The sequence below is a fragment of the Paramormyrops kingsleyae genome, chromosome 16 (assembly GCF_048594095.1).
Source record: "Paramormyrops kingsleyae isolate MSU_618 chromosome 16, PKINGS_0.4, whole genome shotgun sequence".
NCBI classification, from domain to species: Eukaryota; Metazoa; Chordata; class Actinopteri; order Osteoglossiformes; family Mormyridae; genus Paramormyrops; species Paramormyrops kingsleyae.
Window position 1 is genome coordinate 30,881,514 of NC_132812.1, and position 10,128 is coordinate 30,891,641.

At 40.6% G+C, this 10,128-nt stretch overlaps 1 protein-coding gene across 1 annotated transcript in view; it reads left to right on the plus strand.

The window, feature by feature from the left end:
- The window catches only part of tspan7 (tetraspanin 7), a 41,201-nt gene extending 39,110 nt beyond the window's left edge, over positions 1–2,091 (plus strand). The window contains exon 8 of the mRNA XM_023823896.2: positions 310–2,091. The gene's annotated coding sequence lies outside the window, so the exon portion shown is untranslated. The remainder of the gene's footprint in view (positions 1–309) is intronic.
- Positions 2,092–10,128: the final 8,037 nt, after the last annotated feature.

Genomic DNA, 10,128 nt, shown 5'->3' on the forward strand with positions numbered 1-10,128 from the left:
CCTGGAGACTACAGGCACATCATATTCAGGGTTACAGGTCCCACTGTGACCTGGAGACTACAGGTACATCATATTCAGGGTTACAGGTCCCACTGTGACCTGGAGACTACAGGCACATCATATTCAGGGTTACAGGGCCCACTGTGACCTGGGCCCACGGTTAGGGTTAGTTACTCGACAGATTTATGCATCTTGGGATGGAACAGGGTATGCATGCAGGAACATGTGCCAAACCACCTGTCTCACTCCCTTTCTCCACGGCCCCCAGGACCCTCAGCGGTGCTTTCACCCTTGACCCTTCCCTTTCAGGATGAAGCGACGTCAGACGCCACCTGGAGGCCCCCGAGGGGACGCGCGCCGAATGCTAGTACACTCCATCTTCAGCTAACTTTCCTTTTAGCCCCTCCCTGTTCTCCCCCGTGTGCCTCTCATCTTTGTTAACTTCCTGTGCATCATTCCTTAACATGCGATTGTGCAATGAGGACAGGCTTTCCTTTCTGGGCTGAGTTTGCCGATGCACGCTCAGTGCTCCTTCTGCATTGGCTGTAAGGGCACGACCCCCCCCATCGCTGACAGGCATAGAGAATGGTACAGTCCACACTACATCTCCGAAGCATTAAGCATATTTATAATAACATTTAAAAAGCCAATCCAAAAAGTACCAGTCCTTTTCTGTTCATAATATTTTGCTGTCCAAAATAAAAATAATTCTGATGATTTATTGATAATTGAAGATTTAAAAAATAAAGCTCCATTTAAAGTTTTTAGTGATGACTTGTAATCCTGGATGGAAAATGATATTTTTTTCTTATTGACATTTTCTGCATCTGCTTCTGCTGCTATAAGGACCATGTTTCATTATCCAGTTTAAACCTTAATATTGCTTAAATTGAACTGGTGCAGGTTGCTTTCTTTCAGTGTGTTTATTGCCTCTCTGATTTGAACTGTCTTTCTTTCATTGCTCCAGTACTTCAGTGTTCTCTCCCCACTGCCTTCAGAGTGTTTTGTGTGGGTTTTCTTTATATATATGGCTTAGATTAGCCTGAATTGCATGTTTCACCTCCCATTACTGATTGATCAGAATTGTAAGTGGGCAAGTAAGATTTTTTTGCACCTAAATTTGTGTCTGTATTACACACAGATGCAGTATTTTACACCACACATTGCACAGTCCAGCTGTACCTGTAGAAGGCCACATGCCTGTCAGGTGACTGACTGTACGGGCAATCTTATGGCTTCATGGTGATTGTAGCGAGGAATGTCCTCTCTTTTCACATCTGCTGTTCATGATTGTTGAGTAACAGAGAGTGACAGTCAGTGTGATTATCAAGATCCTTTAACTACTGGATGGATTTGGCAGGAGAGTGGATTCACCAGAGATGGCTGTTATTGCCATACTGTAATAGCTAGCCATGGAACATGCTAAGCATTTGCCAAGCTCTGCACAGAATGAGTAAACTTCCAGAGTACCGCAGTTACATTTCTAGGCCCTGTAAGACCAGCCTACGGACCTATGGACAGAAGTGCTCTTGCAATCTGACACGCATTCAGTGGAAACCTCGGACATGAGTGTTATTTAGCAAATTCAGCACATTAATTTTGGTCAGAATCAGCAATATATTTTGTTTTCATTCAATACCACCCCCCCCCCCCCCCACACACACACACCCACACAAACACGCAGAAAGTCAAGGATCTCAGAACCTGTAAGGCATTGAGGCACTACTGGGGAGAACACCAAAGTCACTGGCAAAGTAACTACTGTAACATAACCGTGCTGTGAGTAGCTCAGGCCGGAAGACGACGAGCAGCCCTTTGAGTCTCTGTGTTTGTGTTTATTGCCTTGTTTTGGAGTTGTGATGGCAGCCAAAGCTGCTACATTTGCGTCGTTGGATCAATATTAGAATTCAGCCTGGAAAATACACTGTAGGTGACAATCCACGTAATCTGCAGTGGGACAAAACAAATTGGGACTTTGTATGAAAAATGACTTTTTAACAATCAGCACCAGCTAGCATGCCAATAAAGTCTGTTGATATTGTAAACTATTGTGATCTCTGTAATAATAAATGGTTATTAGAAGTTTCCCCATTGGTTTCTTAGTACTGTGACTTTTTCATCCACCATTTCTGAGAGACAGAGGAGCAGAGAGGCATATGAGATATAGGTACAGAGAGGCATATGAGGTATAGGTACAGAGAGACATATGAGGTATAGGTACAGAGAGGCATATGAGATATAGGTACAGAGAGGCATATGAGGTATAGGTACAGAGAGGCATATGAGATATAGGTACAGAGAGGCATATGAGGTATAGGTACAGAGGGGCATATGAGATATAGGTACAGAGGGGCATATGAGGTATAGGTACAGAGAGGCATATGAGGTATAGGTACAGAGAGACATATGATGTATAGGTACAGAGGGGCATATGAGGTATAGGTACTGTACAGAGAGGCATATGAGATATAGGTACAGAGAGGCATATGAGGTATAGGTACTGTACAGAGAGGCATATGAGGTATAGGTACAGAGAGGCATATGAGATATAGGTACAGAGGGGCATATGAGGTATAGGTACAGAGAGGCATATGAGGTATAGGTACAGAGGGGCATATGAGGTATAGGTACTGTACAGAGAGGCATATGAGATATAGGTACAGAGAGGCATATGAGGTATAGGTACTGTACAGAGAGGCATATGAGGTATAGGTACAGAGAGGCATATGAGCTATAGGTACAGAGAGGCATATGAGATATAGGTACAGAGAGGCATATGAGGTATAGGTACAGAGAGGCATATGAGATATAGGTACAGAGAGGCATATGAGATATAGGTACAGAGAGGCATATGAGATATAGGTACAGAGGGGCATATGAGGTATAGGTACAGAGAGGCATATGAGGTATAGGTACAGAGAGACATATGAGGTATAGGTACAGAGGGGCATTTGAGGTATAGGTAGAAATAGGCATATGAGATAAGTATAGAGAGGCATATGAGATATAGGTATAGAGAGGCATATGAGATATAGATAGCTATATAAAATGCATTAAGTTGTTGAACTCCATACTGTAATTCAATTCAATTCTATTTATTTTTATGTAACACCTTTCACAACAGAGTCACCCTAAGTTGCTTTACATGGGTGTTTTGTGATACATTAGGTCATTAAGACAGAATAATACAAAAACTGGGAAAAGGGAAGACAAAGAAAAGAAAGAAAGCGAGAGAGGAACCAGAAACTCCCACGTAGGGAGGAAAAAATCTCTGGGAGTCCAAGGTCACCTGGTTGCCCAACCCCCTGTGCATGCTAACATTACTGAAAACAGAAAAGAGTGGATTTGCTTGCTAAAAGGGAGGTATAATCTGTGATTAAGGTCAAGTCAAAGTCCATCAATGAGTCTGTTCTCCATGCCAGCTTGTGCAGGGTGGCAGATTGAAGGCTGCACCCACGATGATACAGTTTGTAAGTCCCATCCGTGATGTCACCCCTCCATGGGACTGAACCAGGATTCCAGCTCAGATGGTGCCCCCCCATGCACCACCCGGTCATGTGGGAAGGCAGAGAGCATGGATTATCAAGACATGTATTGACACATAAATGTACAAGCATAGTACATAAAAAATGGCATGCACAGCAGCACCAGCAGCCATGGTTACGGTGTGTTAGGTTGCGGTAAGCTAAACTGAAGTAATAGGTCTAAAGACAGAGACTGATTTGGCAACCCGAACACAGGTTGGTAAACCATCCACAATGTAGGGGCCCTGTAGCAGAATGCTTTACCGTCACTTTATATGTGAAATGACAAGGGAAACCTGCATTCTGTGATATGAGCGGATGATGCGACTTGAAGTAATTCTGTCAGGTAGGTAGTGCTAGACTTTTAAGTAGGTAAGCAGGAGAACTTTGAAGTCAGTCCTGAGCCTAACAGGAAGCCAGTACAGGGAACTAAGAGCAGGGGTTATGTGTTCAAACTTCTTGCTCCCAGTGACAATTTGAGCTGCTGCATTTTGAATACACTGCAAGGTATTTAGTGTGCAGTGTGAGCTCCCAGAAAGCAGAGCATTACAGTGCTCTAACCTGCTGTATACAAAGGCATTTCAATTTCTCTGTGTCTTGACTAGTAAGACATCGTTGCAGTTTGCCGATCTGGCGTAGCTGTATGAAGCATAACTTCGATACTGCATCCACATGCAATTTGAATGAGAGGTTTGTATCTAAGATGACAACTAGGTTATGGGCTGAGCTGCTGAGGGAGAAGTTCAGCCCTTTGGTGTGGAGTGCGGAGATTGTAGCAGTCCTATCTGCGGACTTGCCACCAAACAACAGAACCTCGGTTTTCTGAGTGTTTAGTGACAATCTTTATGTCTGTCTCGTCTATCCATCTTATAACCTGAGAAATTAAATACAGATAAAGAAGTTAAGTTTCTGTAAGACACAAAGAGTCCAGTTTTCACAATCTCCCATCTATGGAGTGGGAAGGCCTCGTCCATCTTGGATGCAATGGCAGTTACATTAAGGTTCTTTTTTCTCATTTCTTCAACCAGGACATTTTGCTGAACCTTGAAGAATTTTCTGAACATCTTCATTCTGCCCACCCGGGAAGCCTGGTAAATGAATCATTTCAAACCTATACACCCTATTGAGGCCATTCCTGGAACACCTTGCTTTCCACCATTTATTCCGACATCTACACCCTGCTCTTCTCAGTTTAGTGCAATAGTACCTCATTTTGATTTTTAAGCTCTTTTTCCAGGCAGAGCATCCATTTGGTGAGCTTGGTTCCGTGAGGCAGAGGTGCTTGCTTATCAGTGCTAATGCCACAGAATGGATCCCCTCGTTATCTGGGTAGGCATCAAATTTGTACATTTCTTCAGCTAGCTAGCTTTTTGCTTCATGTACCTTATGATACTGAAGTGAATCTTGTCTCTTGTGACAGCAAGGTTTGCCTGTTTCAAGCTGTATTCCACATCCACTGAAAAATCTGGGATGTCGAGAAACTCTGGTTGAGGTGGGTGAAGGCAGAATCTCATCAGACACAGTAGGAGTAGAAGGTACAGTTCTGGGTACCACCGGCAACAGTGAAATGAGCTTCACAGTAACTGTTCTATCTGCTATGTCATCCAGCTTGCAGAATGCAGTATTGAACTCCAGATCTTCACACATTAATTGAATGTGTCTTTAAGACCTTCACTTCCTCAAGTGTGTCTGGTTTTTAATCCAATGATACTTTTCGTACATTGTGTTCAATTATTATAACTCTCACTGTATACTGTGTAATTAGCACATGGAAAGCTAAACAAGAATCAATTTAGCACCCACTTCTCAAACTCATTCAGCAAAATATGTGAAGTTTGTGTCACAAGCACAATGCCTTTCACTTTGTTGAATGAGAAAAGGAAAACATAATTTAGCTCACACCAATTAGTGACTGTGAGAGACCCAGGCATGCTTCAGCATAGCTCATAAGAACATAAATGTTACCATGACAGTACCATGAGGTCACAACACTGCAGACAAACAAGCCTTCAGTGCTGATTAGTACAACATGTGCGTTGTTTTTGACTGAAGCACATGAAAGCAACTAAACTTGCTGAAACAAACCATTTTAAGTTCCTTGTTTATTGCCACAACACACAGGGAGGGAAATGGCCCAGAAAAATAGGGGAAGCATTGTGCTTAAGAAAGTTGCATTTGAGACGTCAACAAGCCACCTTCCAGTACATATGGTTTCACTTTGAGAAATCTAGCTAACCCTTTTAGCTTCATGTTCCCTTTTCATAATGTCCAAATGTATATCTGCCCAGGTATTCCCCTTGAAATTCCACGGAGAAAAACACCTGGATGTCAATGAAGAAGAGCATCCCTTCCCGTTGTATGACCAGTTTTTAGATGTATGGTTCTGTACATGAAACGCATGCATTTATGTAGTTGCTCAAAAATTCTGGAACTCAAAGTTCTTGTATAATTTCCATATGTTGTTAAATTATTGATACTAATCTATTAACAGAAATGCACGATATATTAGTCAACATAATCGATTTCGGCCAATATTCGTTAAAAATCAAGATTTCGGTATCGGTCCAATGTGTAAATCTTGGCCGATAATGCTGGCTGATATTTAAACATTATCAATATAACAACTAAGCAGCACCAGGATTAAAGATATAACTAGTAAAGAAAATGGATATTATTGCACTGGACGATCAACTATTTTCTGTAGAGGAAGATGAGGAATTTCATTGCCTCATTCAGTACATAGGAGCAGGATAGACACTGTAAATCTAAAGAGATAAGGGACACCAGCCTACTGCCCAGAACCCCAAAGATAAAAATTGCCGAGCAGGAATGGGGGAGTGATCATGCTGCCCAAACATATTAGTGAAAAAAACGGTCTCTCACTTTGAAACATTATGTCACTTTTTTAGTTATATAATAATCCCGTAAAATACAGGACGGATGGCACCTCTACTTCCAAAAGGCCGCAAAGTATCTGTCTATGTGATGGACTTATATGGCCCACAACAAGTTTTTAATTCAGTGTAAACTCTCGTCAGTAGGTTTTCATTTTCCACAGAATAAAAAACAATGCGCCGTAGCTAATCAGTGGCAGCAAGATTCACCCCCCCCCCCCTTTATTTGAATTACTGTGGGTAGCTAAAGCTCTATCCCCTTTACTACTCCCCTGTTCTTCCTCATGGTATGAGACCACTGCGCTTCTGGTAAGTTTTTAATATTCTTTTTGTTTCATACCTATTTGTTAGTACATTGTGTGTCACAACCTTAATGTGTCAACGCCATAATACATGAAATTCAAGATTTGTGTGAAGTTTTCTATAATAAAGGCTTAATTTAAGTAGATTATACAGGTCTCAGAAAACTCAGGATAAACAAGATGTGAGAAACACGTGTGTTATTTGAGGAAATGTGGTATTTTTCCAACTCTGTCAGATGACTAACATTGAAAAGGTGATATGATTAATATGAAAACAGGGGTGCATAAGAGAACCAAGGAACTGCTCCAGAACTGTCTGTGGTGATGACAAAAATCTAGTGCTGATCCAGCAAACATGAAATTTATAGAAAAAAAAGTTACAACTAGGAGGTTGTTCCAAAAGTTGCTAGATAACCGAAATCTCATTTAAGAACGATGAAAACATAGGTTTTCAAAATAATCAAGATTATAACCTGTTTTGTCCCTAATCTCAAGAATCACTGAAATATATTTACATTAAATACAAAATTCATAGTAAGCCTGAATACTAACTACTCAGGGTGGTTCCTATTATCAAGGCTCAGCTTTGCGTTGACCCCACTTATATGGCGACATTTTGCCTGCTTATTGCACACAAAGAAGAAGTGGTTAAAAAAGACGTACATGTAGAGTGAAAGTAAAACAGCTAAAGGTACAAGATATTGAAATAATACTGCGATTTACGGTTAAGGCAGAAATCCTAACCTGTTGCTGTTCTCAGCCATAGTTACGAGTTTTTAGTAATGTCAACAATAGATAGCTGCAAGCTCTACACTGCCATCAGTTCGCTAGAGACTGTCCATCCAGACATTTTTATTGTGGTTGCTGGAGATTTCAATTATGAAAACTTAAAAACTGTTCTGCCCAAATTCCAGCAGTACACCCAGAAGAGGAGCTATCGTATTGGATTTGATGTACACAAACGTTAAAAAGACTTACAAAGCTCCCCCTTGCCCTCACTTTCTGTCATGCTTTTTCCAACATAAATGCTGCGTTCCATTTGAACTCAAATTCCAAGTTACCAATCAGAAATTTCAACTCGAACGCCCCCTCATATCGGAATTCCAACTCAGAAACTCACACAACCCTGACCTCAGAATTCAAGATGGCTGCGCCCTTTACCAACATAAGTTAAGGCTGTAGTTTTACACGGTTTATTAGCACTTCTGTGCTATTTGAGGCTCATTAAATCGGTCGTACACACAGTGCTGTCCAACCGCTACCTGTGGACTTGTTGCTATGATGTTTTTATGCACAAAATACTGCATCGTGCTGTTACCGCATCCTTCCAGCTTCTCATTCTCAATATGTTTGCTACTCTAGATCGAGTCTCTATCACTGACTCTTCTCTTTTCCACACTATAACATGTTTGCTGTCTTTTTCTTCCACTAGCACCCCCATTCATTCCAGTAAGCCAGTGGCCACATACGACTGCCCCTGTTTGGCTTCCTCCTCTGACCACCAGTTGGTCCATGGGGTTTAGCTCATATCCTCATATCTTGTTCTATTCTTCATTTTGCATGGATCTATAAATGCAGTGACCTTTTCACCTTAATGGGTGCTGTTCCTCTTTAACATGCACACACAAAATAAGCACTTCTTCCTAGGCAGACTCTACCCTTCATTCACATGACCCCACAAGTTCAGCACTCCAGCTAGATTCTTCATAAGTACTTATTTTACAAACTCCATTAGTGTTTTTTTTTTTCAACTTGGGTTTAATTGAAAGGATACTATTACAATCATCGTTATCACATAGGGGCTGTCCAGACAAACATTCCGTCTTGTCTAGGCATGTTCATCTCCATCATCTGTCATCTGTACACAGGGTTTACTTCAATACAGTTTACATCTCAGACTGGATACTACTGCACAAACTGAATATGAATATTAAATGTAACCTTGCACTGTAATTTCTGTAATTTCTCAGCTATGATATCTCTGATATGACTTTGGAGAAAAGTATTATACTGAATATGTATTCAAAATGTAAATTTAACCCCATTAAAAGCTATATTGAGAAGTGTTAATATGAAGGTAAAATAATTAAGAATCACAAGACATTCCCTCAACTTGAAAAAACTTGATATAGGAAGGGAGGAAATCTGTCTGCATATCTGGAATTTTCTTAACCCCAGTACATCAGCTAGTCTGTCATTTGGGCTTGCATGTGCACAGCAACAATGAAAAAACACATTTTTGTGTCCAGCAGTTCCATCAAATGTGCAAAATAATAAATATCAGCTGTTGAACAAAACCGAATGATTAACCTGATGACAATTCCTTTCTTAAGTAATAACATACAGCTCTGGAAAAATTTTAGAGACCACAACAAAATTTCTAGCTTCACTCATTTTCAGTTCATGGGTATGAATCTGTGTAAAATATATTTATATATATATTTTTTCTGGCTCTGCCCTGTTTCTCATTAATGAAGGGCTTCTTCCTTGCTTTATGGGTCTTCATTCCTGCTTCTAGGAGCCTGTAATGACTTGTCTTAGCAGTGCACTTCACACCACTTAGTAACCCATTCTTTTTGAAGGTCACTTGAGGTCATCCTCCAATTTACGAGGCACTGCCGGATAAGTTGACGTTCATCTCTGGCATTAGAAAGTTGCTTCTGCCCTCTACCTATCTGGTATCTGATCATTCCCAGTGTCTCCTGCTTCACCTTTTCTTGTGTACTGCTGTCTTATAAACCTTGAGCCTGGAAGCTGCCTGTCTCGCAGTGTAGCCTTCTACCAGCAGAACCAGGATTAAACCAGGACTTAAAAATGCAATTTTTTAAGAGTGGTCTCTTAATTTTTCCCAGAGCTGAAACTGCATGTTTGTCATGTACACAAGATATCCTTGGATTGCATTTCATAGCATACTGCATCATCTTCAGTGGTGGTGTCTTTCATTTCAGGTAATACCTGGTCACGTGAATATTTGGACCTTATTAAAAGGGAATATGAAACGAAAAAGGTTTGTATTATGGCATCTGTTTCTCAAAATAAAAACACAGAACTTAGAAAAATTAGAGGAACTTTATTAACCCCAATACTTCCACTAATTAGCTTGGTCATTGCCCACACTATACAACACTATACAAAGTGAAAATAAACAAAATGGAACTAAAATGGTTTGCAGTATCATGTTTACATCAAATACAAAATGATTTTCAGTAGGTGTGTCCAAACTTTAACCTGGTGCTGTAATTCACAGTCATCACTAAAGTCACTTTCTACACAGTTCTGCATACCTGATTTCTATAATGGTAGATGGGCAAACAGGTAAATATAGCAACTCATTTTCAGTCAATGTAATGACGTTTTGTGATTGAATGTAAGACTTAACAACATGTAGTGTTCAATATCAATGGTTTA